At 35.5% G+C, this 6616-nt stretch overlaps 1 pseudogene; it reads left to right on the forward strand.

Annotated features, from left to right (window-relative positions):
• Window positions 1-529: 529 nt before the first annotated feature.
• Window positions 530-6404, forward strand: LOC132254013 (uncharacterized; annotated as a pseudogene).
• Window positions 6405-6616: the final 212 nt, after the last annotated feature.

Below are 6616 nucleotides of genomic sequence, written 5' to 3' on the forward strand. Positions count from 1 at the left end.
CTTCTTATTTTTGCTTAACATAAAATCAATCTTTGCAACCACAATTCCATTTTCTTTAAAAGTTAATTTTCATAAGGAAAAGCACAATTTTATTTCCTTCACTAAAGTCAGCTGTACGATGAAAACCCATCCCTATGGACAATTGTAGAGCCACTATACTATGTTAGCTATGCAACCCTAGTGTACGGTGATTTAGGTTTTATAAATTTTGTTGATAATACCCGTCTGGGCTAGAATCAAATGGCATGATTGCATGAGGGACGAATCAATTTATAATGTCTGTGTTAAATCTTATGTGTATCTTGTTAGACAACAAGAATCGGAGAAGAGAACGTGTTTGTTCTTCTTGTTTTTATTGATTAGAAAAATAATAAACTACAGTAATAAACTATATATACTGTACACTTGTAATAACTTTAATACTCAATTATACCCTCATTAACAAGGACATTCCCCTCTCAAGATGGAACATATAAATTTTTATTGCTTAGCTTGGAATTGAAAGACGAAAGTAGATTTTTGCACAGAGATGGAGCAATATCACTTCCCCTATGGTTTTGTTGGTTTTTAACCTTCTTAGTTGATGGTGAGGTTATTGTTATTACCATTGTTGGATCTTGGTATCATTTCTATAAATGGAACAGTTACTATAGTTGAATTTTAACTTTTATATGTAGACATTCAATGAATTTCTTATAAGAGAGTTGAAACCCGGTGCTAGACCAATTGCCTGCATAGAACGTGATGATATTGCTGTATGTGCTACAGATAGTCATCTACCACCATTTAAATCTGTTGAAGATTCTCTAAGATTTTGAATTAAGGTATTTTCTATCGCTTTGACTATTTGTGATCTAAGAGCTACACATCTTTTAGAGGTTGTTTTGGTCTCAACTTTTGCAATTTTGACAAGGTAAAATGAAACTAATGGTCAGAAGATGTACTTTTGTTGAAGAGAAAAAAATAGTTATGATGTAAGAAGTACGAGCTCCTCATACCATCACCCCGATTGAGACCTTGTGGTTTTCCATGAAGTTTCCCACATTTTTCTTTGGTGTGACATGCTTTCTTGTTGTACGAGCACCATAGTTTCTTCTTTATTAAGTTTTTCATTGACTCCTGTCTTCCTTGCTCCATGCTAACATTCTGATTTGTACCATTTGGTTTGGCTCCTCCACTTGGTTTCTTTACAATCATGGTTGATCCATCCACTGGTGGTGGATCAAGCATCACCCTTTTTCAACTTTCTTCAGTATGGATGATAGAAAACACTTCATTTGAATGTTTGATTATAGTCCGCCTCTTGCCATAGACTCTTCATCACATTGTAATACTCAATAATCGATCAACTACCCTATTTCGTAATGGAGATTTTAATATTCAATTCACAAATTCAGGTAGTATCTTGTATTTTTTAGTACCTTTGCCAAATGGTTTCCCAAATTGCATCTTCTGTTGATTTCAAGTAACATTGAATTCCATAACTATGACATAATCATAAAATCTTCTTTGTCCCAAACAATGAATAATGGATCTTCATGTTTTAAGCCTGTTCCAATGAGATGACTCATTTTTCCCTTGCCCTTTAAAACCATCCTCACTAGTTGTGACCACTCTAGATAATTCCTTCTTGTTAAGCAGTATACAATCTGAATATTATGTAATTCTCTAATTATATAGTATTGGGATGCTTCTACAGGTGTGTTTTTATTTTGTTTTTTTAATTTTTTTTCCTTCTCACTATTTTATTTAAAATTTTTGATTTTGGGTGATCTCTTATTTTCTAGGATCATTATTTATTTCTCTATAGAGTCAGAAGTTTTCGACTCAAGGTCTTTTAGGAAAAGAAATTTGCTCTAGTTCTTTTATTAATGGAACCTTGGTGATATTCCGTTTAGCACCACGGGTATTTGGTACAACTTGTCTTTATTGCTTTGTAGGATAAAGACTTTTCATATCATATGGTTCAATTATTGAATTCCAAATTGTTGCAGGATTACCATCGCTTTCATTTTTCAATTTCTGGAACCACTGAGCATTTTGTTGACGTTCCTGGATGTTTATATACAGTATGTGCAATTATTATCTGTTGAAATTCATGTTTGTTTTGCAAACTGTTTTTTGTTTCTACAGAACTTTCCCTAATCTTTTACTTCATTTCTTTCTGCTATGTTTATTCCCTTGTTGTGAATAGCAAGTATTGCAATGTATTCACAAAGAACCGTTAGAACTCATGAGAGTTTGCCTCTGAAGTTTGAAAAAGTCTTAGTTAGACTTAGTCTTTGTTATTGTTTCATATCAGATTCTTGCTCCATAATTTTCTGTTTTCAATTCGTAGAAGTAGTGGCAGTAGTTGTGATTTTTTTGCAATTTTCGTTTGGTTGTAAGCCTATAAATAGGCATTCTCATTTGTGAAATAGATGTGTGCCTTCCTTCAATTCTTAACTCTCAAATTATTTATTTTTCTCTATAGGTTCTAGTTCCTGATTTTTTTTTTCTATAGATTCTAATAGTGGTATCAGAGCTCTGTTCCTATGGGCTGTGAGACAAAGTTTCTTTGAGTGTTTTGAAAACACAGTGAGGTTGAGTGATTTTTTTTTTCAAGCAGCTATGGTGCAAACTTGTCTACTTCCAACAGTACTTCCTCTGTAGTTCCAGTGTTTAATGGTGAACACTATAACATTTGGGTTCTCAAGATGATGTTTTACTTAAGGTCTCAAGGTTTGTGGAATGTTGTGATGTTTGAAGCTGATCCACCACCATTGGGAGCAAATCCTACAATTGCTCAGATGAAAGCACATGAGGAGGAAAAACTTAAGAAAGACAAAGCCATCACCTGCCTACATTTAGGACTTGCAGACCACATCTTCACCAAAATCATGGACTTGGAAACACCTAAATAGTTATGGGACAAGCTTCAAGGTGAATTTGAGGGCAGTGATAGAGTCAAAACTGTCAGGCTCCTCACATTGAAGAGAGAGTTTGAGTTGATGAAGATGAAAGACAACGAATATGTGAAAGATTATTCTAGCAGATTAATGGATGTTGTAAACCAAATGAGGCTTCTTGGTGAGGCATTTATAGATCAAAAGGTGGTAGAAAAGATCATGGTTTCAATCCTTTAAAAGTTTGAAGCCAAGATCTTTGAAATTGAAGAGTCTTGTGACTTGCAAAGTCTCACAATTGCAGAGTTAACTAGCAAGCTTCATGCATAGGAGCAAAGGGTCTTAATGAGAAGTGATGAAGCTACTGAAGGTGCTTTCAAGCAAATCATAAGGAAAAGAGTTCTGGAAACCTACAAGGAAATAAGTTCTTTAAGAACAGCAAAGGGAAAATTGAAGGATCTTCAAGAAAAGGAAACTTTTCGCCTTGCTCTCATTGCAGCAGAACCAACCATGCTGAGAAAGATTGTTGGTACGGTAAACCTCATTTTAATTATAATTTATACAATAAAATTGGCCACAGTGAGAAGTATTGCAGAGCCAAGAAAAAACAATCTCAACAGCAAACACAAACAACATGCAAATGTGATTTAAGAAGACAAAGATGATGATGAGCATTTATTTATGGCATCACAAGTACTCAATTCTCATGAACTAAATAGTTAACTCATTGACAGTGGCTGCACCAGTCACATGACCAAACATTTGTCAATTTTTACCTCCATTGACAGATTAGTTCAACCAAAGGTCAAGTTGGGAAATGGTGAAATTGTGCAGGCCAAAGGAAAATGGACAATTGCTATTAGCACCAAGAGAGGTACAAAAATTGTCACTAATGGTTTTTACATTCTAGAACTAGATCAAAATCTTCTTAGTGTTACACAAATGTTAAGAAATGGATATGCAATATCTTTTAAAGAAATTTTTTGTTTTATCACTGATGTACATGGAATAGAGATAGCAAAAATTAAAATGAATGGAAATAGCTTTTATTTGAAGCTTGATTTAGTTGAAGATCATGTCTTTAGTGCCAAGATTGATGAGAGTGTTGTTTGGCACAAAAGATATGGTCATTTCAACTTGAAGTCATTGAAGTTCATGCAAGAAGCTGGTATGGTTGAAGACATGCTTGAAATCACAATTGATGCTCAAACTTGTGAAAGTTGTGACCTAGGGAAGCAACATCACAAATCATTCCCTCAAAGTATGTCCAAGCTACTCACAAGCTGGAATTAGTTCATTCAGATATTTGTGGACCAATGGGCACAACCTCATTGAGAAACAATGTATATTTTGCACTATTTATTGATGATTTCAGTAGAATGAATTGGGTTTATTTTCTAAAAACCAAATCACAAGTGCTCTTTGTGTTGAAAGGCTTCAAGAAAATGGTTGAAACTCAAAGTGGTTAGAAGGTTAAGGTGCTCAGAACTGATAATGGAGGTGAATATACCTCAAAAGAGTTCAATGTTTTTTGTTAAGAAACTAGAATTGTACACCGGCTAATAGCTCGATACTCATCGTAGCATAATGGAGTCTTTGTGAGGAAGAAAAAAACGGTAATGGAGATGGCAAGGTGCATGCTATTCGGGAAGAAGCTACTAAAGCTTCTGTGGGCTGAAGCAGTTAGCACCTTAGTATATTTGCTTAATAGACTACTGACTAAGTCTGTTCAGAGCAAAACACCAATAGAGGCATGGTCTGGTGTAAAACCATTTGTCAAGCATCTGAAAGTGTTTGGCTCATTATGTTACCTTCATGTGCCATCTATCAAGAGAGGCAAGCTTGATGAAAGAGCTGAGAAAGGTGTTTTTGTGGGGTATGCAGCATAATCAAAAGGTTACATAATTTATAGCTTGAGTAGAATGAAAATTGATAAGTAAAGATGTGCACTTTGATGAAAATTCCTACTAGAATTGGGACTTGAAGAAAGCCCATAAATGTGATCAAACCACTCCATCTATTCTTGAACCAGCAGTAGAAAGTACAAGTATTGAAGATCCACTTGATGTTGAAGCAACTTTAGACACACCAGTGCTTAAGGTAAGGCCATTATCTGATGTGTATGAGAGGTGCAATCTTGTACATGTTGAGCCTACATGTTACACAGAAGCTGCAAGATTTCCAGAATGGACTAAGGCTATGAAAGCTGAAATTGAAGTTATTAAAAGAAATGGAACTTGGAAGTTGACAGAATTACCTGAAGCTAAGAAGGCAATTGGTGTAAAATGGGTTTTCAGAACCAAATTCAATTTAGATGGTTCAATCTTCAAGCACAAGGCTAGATTGGTTGTGAAGGGTTTTGCTCAAGTTTTTGGAGTGGACTATGGTGATATATTTGCACCAGTAGCCAAACATGACACTATAAGGCTACTACTTGCACTTGTTGGTCAAATGGGATGGAAAGTGTACCATTTAGATGTCAAGTCAGCTTTTCTAAATGGTATACTTCTTGAAGAAATTTATGTTCAACAACCAAAAGACCTTGAGGTTACTAGGCATGAACATGAAGTGTACAAGCTGCACAAGGCTCTTTATGGTTTGAAGCAAGCACCAAGGGCCTGGTATAGCATAATTGACTCTCACCCAATCCAATTTGGATTTAAGAGGAGTGAAAATGAAGCTACTTTGTATTTGAAAGAAAATGAGGATGGTTTGCAATTGGTAGTGTCACTTTATGTTGATGACATGCTAGTGACTGGAAGTAATGTATGATTGCTGACAGAGTGCAAAATGGAAATGCAAGATGTATTTGAGATGTCTGACCTTGGCATCATGAACTACTTCCTTGGAATGGAAATATACCAATGCAGCTCGAGTATCTTAATTTCATAGAGAAAATATGTTGATGATATTCTCAAGAAATTCAAGCTAGAATCATGTAAAGAAGTAGCAAATTTGCTAGCACAAAATGAGAAAATTTCGAAGAATGATGGTGAGAAACTTAAGGAACCCTCTGCATATAGAAGCTTGGTAGGCAACCTACTATACTTGACAACAACCAAACCTGACTTGATGTTTCCAGTTGGTTTGATTTCAAGATTCATGAGTCACCAAGCAATGTTCACATGGGAGTTGTAAAAAGGGTGTTGAAGTATGTTAGAGGTACAACAAATCTTGGCATCTGGTATTTAAAGATAGGAGGAGTTAAGCTAGATGGCTATGCTGATAGTGATTAGGCAGGAAGTGTTGATGACATGAAGAGCACTTCAGGTTATGTATTTACAATCGGTTCATGTGTCATTTGCTGGAATTTAAGAAAGTAAGAAGTAGTGGCACAATCAATTGCAGAAGCTGAGTATATCTCCTTAGCAACTGCTACAAATTAAGGAATATGGTTAAGGAAATTGCTTGCTGATCTAGGCCAGGAACAAAGCTCACCAACAAAGCTTTACTATGACAACAAGTCAGCCATTGCCATTGCTCAAAATCTTGTCCAACATGGCAGGACCAAGCACATAAATGTAAAATTTTACTCTATAAGGGAAGCCGAAAAAAATTCACTTGTCAAGTTGCATTATTCTCAACTGATGTGCAACTTGCTAACATAATGACTAAGGCACTTCCTAAATCAAGGTTGGAGTTCCTAAGGTTGAAGCTTGGCATGTCTAAGGCAAATCTCAAGGAGGAATGTTAGAACTCATAAGAGTTTGCCTCTGAAGTTTAAAAAAGTC

This window comes from Vitis vinifera, chromosome 7, assembly GCF_030704535.1.
Source record: "Vitis vinifera cultivar Pinot Noir 40024 chromosome 7, ASM3070453v1".
NCBI classification, from domain to species: Eukaryota; Viridiplantae; Streptophyta; class Magnoliopsida; order Vitales; family Vitaceae; genus Vitis; species Vitis vinifera.